The sequence below is a fragment of the Euprymna scolopes genome, chromosome 27 (assembly GCF_053919585.1).
Source record: "Euprymna scolopes isolate OS-2025 chromosome 27, ASM5391958v1, whole genome shotgun sequence".
Taxonomy (NCBI): domain Eukaryota; kingdom Metazoa; phylum Mollusca; class Cephalopoda; order Sepiida; family Sepiolidae; genus Euprymna; species Euprymna scolopes.
In genome coordinates, this window is record NC_136508.1 from 95,378,969 (window position 1) to 95,388,874 (window position 9,906).

The window sequence follows — 9,906 nt, forward strand, 5'->3', positions numbered from 1 at the left end:
GACGGGTTGATGTGTCCATGCTGGATGATCCAAGTGTACGTGAAAAGCTTCGATCTGTAGTTAATTCTGCTGATTTTGATGGGCCATGGGCGCATTTTAAAGATACAATCTATGAAATAAGTGTAGATGTTCTTGGCTTCCGCAAATCTAAACATCAGGATTGGTTTGATGATAATGATTCTGAAATTACTCAACTCTTAAGTGCTAAAAATGAGTTGCACCATAAAATGTTGTCTGCCTCTCATGGAGGTCGAGAGTCCTTCCAACAGTCACTTAAAGCAAGCAAGGGTCTTCTCCAAAAGCGACTCCGCCAAATGAAGAATCAGTGGTGGGCTAAACTCGCCAACCAAATCCAGATGGCTTTTAATTGTAAAGACTTCAAACGCATGTACTTTTTGCTTAAAAAAGCTTTTAGTCCTCAAACACTATCTACATCTCCCCTACTCTCAAGTGATGGAATTGCCTTATAAAGGATCCTAACAAGATTCTCCTTTGTTGGATGAGCATGATTCTGATCTCTTTAACAACCCCTCTAATGTTGATGATGACGTCATCAATGAATTTTTAGCACAACAGAAGCTTATCCATGAAATGTTTGAGTTCCCATCTGAGAATGAAATTAGAGATGTAATCAAGGAAGTGAACGTTGGGAGGGCTCCAGGGCTTGATGGTATTCCTGTGGAAGTCCTCTTACATGGGGGGGGGTGATAAACTTGTTCATGAAATTCTTCATCTTATCACTGATGTCTGGAGAGGTGTTCCCGTCCATCAGGATTGGGTTGATGCAATTCTTATATCACTCTACAAGGGAAAGGGATCTAGGACCGACTGTGGAAGTTATCGTGGGATAAGTTTATTGGAAGCAGTTGGCAAAGTATTTTCCAGAGTTCTACTCAATAGATTGTTAAAGTATATTTGTCCATCCGTCATTCTAGAAAGCCAAAGTGGTTTTCGTCGAGGCAGTGGAACCATGGAAATGATCTTCTCTGCTCGGCAGTTGCAGAAGAAATGTACTGAACACTGTGTTCTGCTTTATCAGGTTTTTGTTGATTTGACCAAGGCTTTTGATTCGGTGAACAGAAATGTCCTATGGATAATTCTGGGGAAGTTGGGATGCCTACCTCAATTTCTACAATTACTCAGGGAGCTCCATACTAATATGAAGGCTCGCCTGAATTTTAATGGATGCCTATTAGAACCCATCTCAGTTGACAATGGTGTGAAGCAGGGTGATATCCCAGCACTTACACTTTTTTCAATTTATCTTGCAACTATGCTTTCCTATGCTTTTAAGGACTGTTTTCTGGGTGTTTATTTGCGTTTCAGAACCACAGGTAAGGTCTTTGATCTTCATCGTTTTCATGCTTCTACAAGGACATTTCAGCACCTGGTTCGTGAATTGCTTTATGCAGATGACGCTGATCTCGTGGCCCATGGTGAGAGGGATATGCAGGGTATCATGGATCTGTTTTCGGGGGCCTGTGCATCTTTTGGGCTTACTATTAGTCTTAAGAAGACTAAGGTCATGTTCACACCTCCACCCGGTAGTTTGTATGTGGAACCAAATATTTTTGTCAACAACCAGAGACTTGCTGTGGTTGACACATTTGTGTATTTGGGTAGTACTCTTGCCAGAGATGGAACCCTGGATGCTAAGGTCAACTATAGGATACAGCGTGCCACTAAGGCTTTTGGTGGTTTAGAGAAGCGAGTGTGGTCTGACAGGGGTATAACTCTTCATACAAAGATCAGTGTCTATCAATCTTGTATTTTACCATCCCTGCTTTACGCTTCTGAGGCCTGGACAACTCATGGTAGACACATAAATGTCATGGAGAGAATGCACTAAAAATTCCTGAGACACATTCTGGGCATCAGGTGGAGCACTTTTATATCTGATGTGGATGTTCTCATGCGGGCTGACATACCTTATATCGAGAAGTTGATTATACGCAACCAGATGAGGTGGGCTCGACATCTGACAAGGATGGACGACGAGAGATTGCGAAAGCGCCTGTTCTATGGTGAAATTACACAAGGAAAGCGTCCACAACATGAACCTAGGAAACGCTTTAGGGATAACATCAAAGATAATCTTAAAGCTCTTGGTATTGACGTGTTCAGTTGGGAAAGTGCTTCCAATGATCGAAAAAAGTGGCGCTCCTTGGTCTATCATGGCTGTGATAGTTTTGAGAAAAAGAAATATGTGCATGCAAAAATTAAGCGTGATATCTGGAAGAAAAATCTGTCAGATCTATCAGGTCTGTCGGAGGCTTTCGTGTAGAACCACACCTGTGATTTATGCGGTAAAATGACTTTATCCAGAGCTGGCCTGGCTAGCCACAAGCGATCACATGGAGATCAATCTTTCTTTGATGGGGAAAACACTATGGGGTACAGATTTTCTGTTTGCTCTGTGGTCTGTAAATCGAGTGGAGGCCTGAAGCGTCATATGAACGTCTACAGTAGAGCAGCAGCAGTTGGCATCCCTCAATCTCAGCTTAAGTGTGACCTTTGCAACAAACTGTGTAAGAGCAGGTCTGGTCTGAAGAGCCACCTTCGTTCCCACAGTAGATAGAAATTGATGCATCTTGATCACATCTCAACATGTATATATGTATGTATGTATATATATATATATATATATATATATATATATATATATATAATTAAAAAACAAATAAAAAATTCAAATAAAATAAATAAAAAAAAATAATAAAAAATATTTCAAAAGTGAGCATGAAAATAAATGAACAATCAACAATACAACAAGGGAAAGATGGTCTTCTTCTGTTTTCGATTGACTAGCCTTAATTTAAACGTTCGCCACTTCAGGTTTGGCTATGGACATAACGACAAAGACATCACATTTTTAGGGGTTTTTTTCACGGTCTTTTCCTCTTTCGCAGTACGGGTTTGAGCCTGCCTGCCATAACTACTTTTTTTTTTTTTTTACTCAACACACACCCCCAAACACCCGGGTAATGCCGGCCACCCAGGCTTTTGTGTAAGATAAATACCATTTGGTGGAAGGCCGAGGGCAAAAAAACAATAATGAGGAGTTTTAAGTTTAAAAGTTAGCTTGTCACTATTTCAAGAAGTTGAATATGTTATGTGGTTGACTGACCGATTGATAATTCAACGAAATGGTGGCAGAGTAGAGCTGTGATCAAAACAAACAAACAAACAAACAAACAAAGTGATAATTGACAACAAAACAAGGGATCTCTCTATTTTTATTTTTATTAAAAAAAAAATTTTTTTTCTTTCTATTTTTATTTTTATTTTTTTTATTTCTATTTTTATTTTTATTCTTTATTTTTTTAATTTTAATTTTTATTTTTTATTTTTTTATTTTTATCTTATTTTTATTTTTTATTTTTATTTTTTATTTTTATTTTTATTTTTATTTTATTTATTTTAAAAAATTTTTTATTTTTCTTTCTATTTTTATTTTTTATTTTTATTTTTTATTTCTATTTTTATTTTTAATTTTTATTTTTTATTTTTTTATTTTTTATTTTTTATTTTTTATTTTTATTTTTATTTTATTTATTTTTTAAAGTTTTTTATTTTTTATTTCTATTTTTATTTTTATTTCTACTTTTAGAGCTGTGGACGACAATATCACGAATGTCAGTAGAAGAAAGAAAGAATATGGTTCCTAAACAGAGCATAAACGTTTGGCTGCATCATAATTCGGGTGTGGCAACATGTCCAGATTATTAAGTTAAACACGGTCACTCATAGTTTTATCCATTGACGTACAGAGGGGCGACGGGACGGTGACCCCCAAATGCCCAAATTAGAAGGGAGCATCAAATCATATTCAAATGACTTCCCTTTCTAATAATATTTCTCATTACTAGGACTTATACTTTGGGGTGTACAATCAAAGAGTTGCTCCCCACTCGAGCATCACGGCGTCACAATAGTTTTGATATAACTAGATCGCTCTCCTAATTTGGATTTAAGTCCAGCGCACCCTCCACACGCCATTCCATTTTTACTAGCGGACTTACTAATACAAAAAAAAAAAAAAAAAAAAAAAAAAAACACTACGTATCATTCTCAGGGCAATGTGTAAATACAGCGGTTTGGAGGAAAATTGGCCGCTGAGTTCGAGTTTTATGTAAAAACTAAAACTGAAAGAAACCCTTACTCCACATATCTATATATTCTATAAAAGTGAGAATGTGTGTGTGTGAGGACACTTCTCAACCTATATACTCAACGATGTTTTATCTACAGGCTTGGAATTTGGTATATGGGGTATTCAGACACGTGGAAAACTTTTTAATTGATTTTCATCCGAAAAAAATGGATGCTAAGGGGGTCAAAATTAAAAAATTGGTACGTGGGGGTAGGGTCATCGAATTTTTATCTGTTTGCTGTTTCACGAATGCACATGAGCGAATCGTACTCATGACAGATTACTTACGTTAAGAATAAGTAAGTTTGAAAACACTTCTTAAAGAGCGTGTCATGCTGGCCTAATGATAATCGTACTTGACTGACTGACTTTAGGTTTTGGTTTCGATCTCAGTTCGAGTGGTTTTTTTTTTTACTTACAAGAAGTGAACTGTTTAGAAAAAAAAAACAATACTCGCATGCACATGTCTCAGTTTCTTTCCATTTTTTTACTTCATTTTTTTAAGCAATTTAACGTTATCTGTTATGCCTACGGTATTTTTGTTCATAATAAATAAATATTCGGCATTAATTAAAATATAATATTTATGCATATTTTACGACCGGGTAATGCCGGGCGGCCTGATAGCAAAATAAGGAAAGTTTGCTTCGTCCCCCATGCAAAAAAGAAAAAAAATCGACAAAATTACCCCTTTTGAACATTTTCATCCCCAACAATCAATTGACTGCGAATAACGGTTCAATGAGCATGGTAAATTACAAATTCCACATCTTTAAGAATTAACTGTTCCTGACTACTCTATTAAAAAATTCCCCTAACGTTTCATTTATGATATAAAAAACAGTTGTCTGGGTGTATGTGTGTGTGTCTGGCTAAAAATAAAGAAATATATATGAAAAATAAAGCCCCACAACGTTGAATCATTTTGAAATTGTCAACCAAATTGGAATATTGTTATTTCTTCAGTCCGAACGAAATCATTTTTTTAAGCAATTTAACGTTATCTGTTTTGCCTACGGTATTTTTGTTCATAATAAATAAATATTCTGCATTAATTAAAATATAATATTTATGCATATTTTACGACCGAGTAATGCCGGGCGGCCTGATAGCAAAATAAGGAAAGTTTGCTTCGTCCCCCATGCAAAAAAGAAAAAAAATCGAGAAAATTACCCCTTTTAACATTTTCATCCCCAACCATCAATTGACTGCGAATAACGGTTCAATGAGCATGGTAAATTACAAATTCCACATCTTTAAGAATTAACTGTTCCTGACTACTCTATTAAAAAATTCCCCTAATGTTTCATTTATAATATAAAAAACAGTTGTCTGGGTGTATGTGTGTGTGTCTGGCTAAAAATAAAGAAATATATATGAAAAATAAAGCCCCACAACGTTGAATCATTTTGAAATTGTCAACCAAATTGGAATATTTTTATTTCTTCAGTCCGAACGAAATCATTGTCATAAGCATCATTTACAAGACGCAGTGAACGCATTCTAAGAACTCGGCAGCCATTTTCTGTCCTGACTGCTGTGTTTACACTTTAAACATTCTATTCTCGACGCAATCCTTTACCTGTATGAGAGCAAATAGATCCTAAGATAGAGTACTCGGAAAAACGGGTGTAGGAATAGTTGCATAGAGAGAGAGAGAGAGAGAGAGATAGAGAGGGGGGTATCCCCGTGTAACAGAGCCACAAGCGCTGTTAGCAACAGCAGCAGATGTGACAGCTAACATATGCAAATAACCAAGCCGGCTGCGTGAAGTGACGTCACAAGGGAATAAGAGAAGAAAAAAAAGGAAAAGCAGAGACAAAAATGACACATGGCCGGAGAAGAGTGTGTTCGAAACGTGTTCAGAGAAGCAAAGGAATTTGAGACGTTTTCGGAAAAAAGAGAGGCGTTCAAGACGTGTTCAGAGAAACAGAGGTATTCAAGACGTTTTCGGAAAAAAGAGAGGCGTTCAAGACGTGTTCAGAGAAACAGAGGTATTCAAGACGTTTTCGGAAAAACGAGAGGCGCTCAAGACGTGTTCAGGGAAACAGAGGTATTCAAGACGTTTTCGGAAAAAAGAGAGGCGTTCAAGACGTGTTCAGAGAAACAGAGGTATTCAAGACGTTTTCGGAAAAAAAGAGAGGCGTTCAAGACGTGTTCAGAGAAAGAGGTATTCAAGACGTTTTCGGAAAAAAGAGAGGAGTTTGAGACGTGTTCAGAGAAACAGAGGTATTCAAGACGTTTTCGGAAAAAAGAGAGGCGTTCAAGACGTGTTCAGAGAAACAGAGGTATTCAAGACGTTTTCGGAAAAACGAGAGGCGCTCAAGACGTGTTCAGGGAAACAGAGGTATTCAAGACGTTTTCGGAAAAAAGAGAGGCGTTCAAGACGTGTTCAGAGAAACAGAGGTATTCAAGACGTTTTCGGAAAAAAAAGAGAGGCGTTCAAGACGTGTTCAGAGAAAGAGGTATTCAAGACGTTTTCGGAAAAAAGAGAGGCGTTTGAGACGTGTTCAGAGAAACAGAGGTATTCAAGACGTTTTCGGAAAAAAGAGAGGCGTTCAAGACGTGTTCAGAGAAACAGAGGTATTGAAGACGTTTTCGGAAAAAAGAGAGGCGTTCAAGACGTGTTCAGAGAAACAGAGGTATTCAAGACGTTTTCAGAAAAAAGAGAGGCGTTTGAGACGTGTTCAGAGAAACAGAGGTATTCAAGACGTTTTCGGAAAAAAGAGAGGCGTTCAAGACGTGTTCAGAGAAACAGAGGTATTCAAGACGTTTTCGGAAAAAAGAGAGGCGTTTGAGACGTGTTCAGAGAAACAGAGGTATTCAAGACGTTTTCGGAAAAAAGAGAGGCGTTCAAGACGTGTTCAGAGAAACAGAGGTATTCAAGACGTTTTCGGAAAAAAGAGAGGCGTTTGAGACGTGTTCAGAGAAACAGAGGTATTCAAGACGTTTTCGGAAAAAAAGAGAGGCGTTCAAGACGTGTTCAGAGAAACAGAGGTATTCAAGACGTTTTCGGAAAAAAGAGAGGCGTTTGAGACGTGTTCAGAGAAACAGAGGTATTCAAGACGTTTTCGGAGAAAGAGTGTGTTGAGAGAAGCTGAGTATTTGAGACGTTTTCGGAGAAAGAAAGGCGCACTAAACATTTTCGGAGAAGCAGAGATTATTCAAAACATGTGGGTGACATAGCATCACAGACAAAAATTCACACGCAGTCAAAGAAGGAACAAAGGTCTTTTGTTAAAAAAACTCAAACACTGAGTTGAATTCATTTCCTCTTCCTTTCTTCTGTTTCTTGCGATGGAGTCTAAATGTTACATGTATAATGCGACACCCGGGCATCCAAATGTATCCAGAGCTTATAGTCATATTTAAACTATTTCATTTTCTCATAATACTTTTCAGCACTAGGATTTATACTTGAGTCTCTGAGGCACTCAGTCAACAAGCTGGCGCTGGGCAATACCAGCTCATTACCAGATCTCTAAACACTATTGGTCGTACCGTCATTTGTATTAATGTCTGACGTCAACAAGTTCCTGATTACTTTATTAAATATTCCCCTAACGTTTCATCTATAATATAAGGCGCAATAGTCTGTGTGTATGTTTGTGTGTTTGTCTAAAAATTAAACAAAAAATAAATAAATAAATAAAAAATAAATAAACACGACAAAACAAAACCCCACACAGTTGGTACTTTCTTGATCGGTGTTGCCCCGAATGAATAATATTTAAAATTTAGAATTTAGGAAAATATATTCATTCTCTTGGGGTCAACCGAGTCAGTGTTCATCAGGGAGGATCGGTTTTTAAGCCGTTTTATTTTCTAATTTGGAAAGAAAATACCAACTCATTCCTAAAGAAATCTGTTATATAAACGAAAATTGTATATGTATGTACGAGGTCCCTTTAATCGTATCAGTGCTTTTATTGATAGTACACACATGAAACTCTAGTCGCCTTCGAAGTAATCTTCTCCGGTTGCAATGCACTTGTTGTACTGTTCCAGCAGCCTCTAGAAGGCGCCATAGAAGTCCTCTTGTATGAGCATGTCAGTGACCCTCGTCACAGCGCCTCTTTCATTTCCCTAGTTGTCTCATAACGACAGACTCTAAGGATTTCCTTGAGCTTAGGTAATGATCAAAAGTCACAGGGAGCAAAGTCTAGACCATAAGGAGAGTGAGAAACTGTCTTGATATCAAGTACTATTTGAACAAATAGTCTGTGACAAGTATCGATCACCCTTCAGACAAACTTTGTGTTAATCTTTTGCATCTTCAGTTCCACACGAATAATTGTGCGTACAGTTCCCACACTGACATCAATATAGACACACAACGATCATTATCCATGAAATTCGTTATTTGGCCAATCAACTTTGGTGTTCTAACTGCCTTACTCTTTCCAAACCTCTCATCATCCCTCACAGATCCCCTGCTTTCCTTAAACTTCTTATGCTACTCAAAAACTGATGCTCGATTCATGCAAGATGGTTCAAAAGCAGTCTAAAGCATTCCATACATTCCTGTAATATATATGACTATATATATATATATATATATATATATATATATATATATATATAGTCATCCACATACAGTACTGTTTCGCTGTTTCACAGCTCATCAGTGCGGCTAGACAGGCAATTACCTCAAGCCAGGATTGAAACCCGACTGCCCGTATGACAGTTAAGGCTCCTAACCATTACACTAATCGGCGGCAGCTGTGCGAGTCGTGAATTAACGATGTTTGGACATCGTCCGAAATACCTAAGCTCAATTTGTTTACACAAAGAGCATCGCTTTATACGCTAATGGTAATTCGTGTATCACTTCTCAATATGCTCAACTCAAGATAAGGAGCATTATAGTCATCCACATGCAGTACTGTTTCGCTGTTTCACAGCTCACCAGTGTAGCTATATATATGTATATATATATATATATATATATATATATATATATATATATATATATATATATCGTAATATATATATAGACTCGTAAATCAAATAATAAATAAAGCCAATAACACATGACAATTATCTCCCCTTAAAAACTTGCAAAATAAATATTCTCTCTCTATAGATATTAACTGTAGCGTCTTTAAATCAAAATACGCTAACGGAAACAATTTACTGCACGAGCGTCGCCCTTTTAAAATTCATCATTCAATAAAATAAAAAGCTATAGCAAACATCTAAATGACTACTTTAAATACAGTTCCTGATTTCAAAAAAAGAAAAACTAAAAGGTAACTATATCTATATATTTTTAAATCAAATTTATTATGTAAATTCAAAAAAAAAAAATTTTTTTCTACTCATTTCTATCTCTAACCTATACTAATTTTCTTATAAATTTTAAATCCAAACCTTTTACTTCAATTTTTCAGATTCATCTGCCTTACTTTTAATGCTAGGTTTATTTTTGGTGTCTTTTCAATTCAATAGAAATCCTCCTAAATTTGCTGATGAGGAGACCGTGCTTACCAAAAAAACTATGTATAATTGTTCTACGTGACTTCATGTATACCACAAATAAAAAGCACGGATTTCCGAAACGATCGTATAGATAATTGACTTTGTTGTTGTTCCTTCTTATGAAACTGATTTTTAATTTAATTAAAATTTGATTTTTAAATTTAAAAATTTTTTTTAAATTTTTAAATTATAAATCACATTACTTAATATATATATATATATATATATATGTATATATATATATATATATATAAATATATATATATATATAT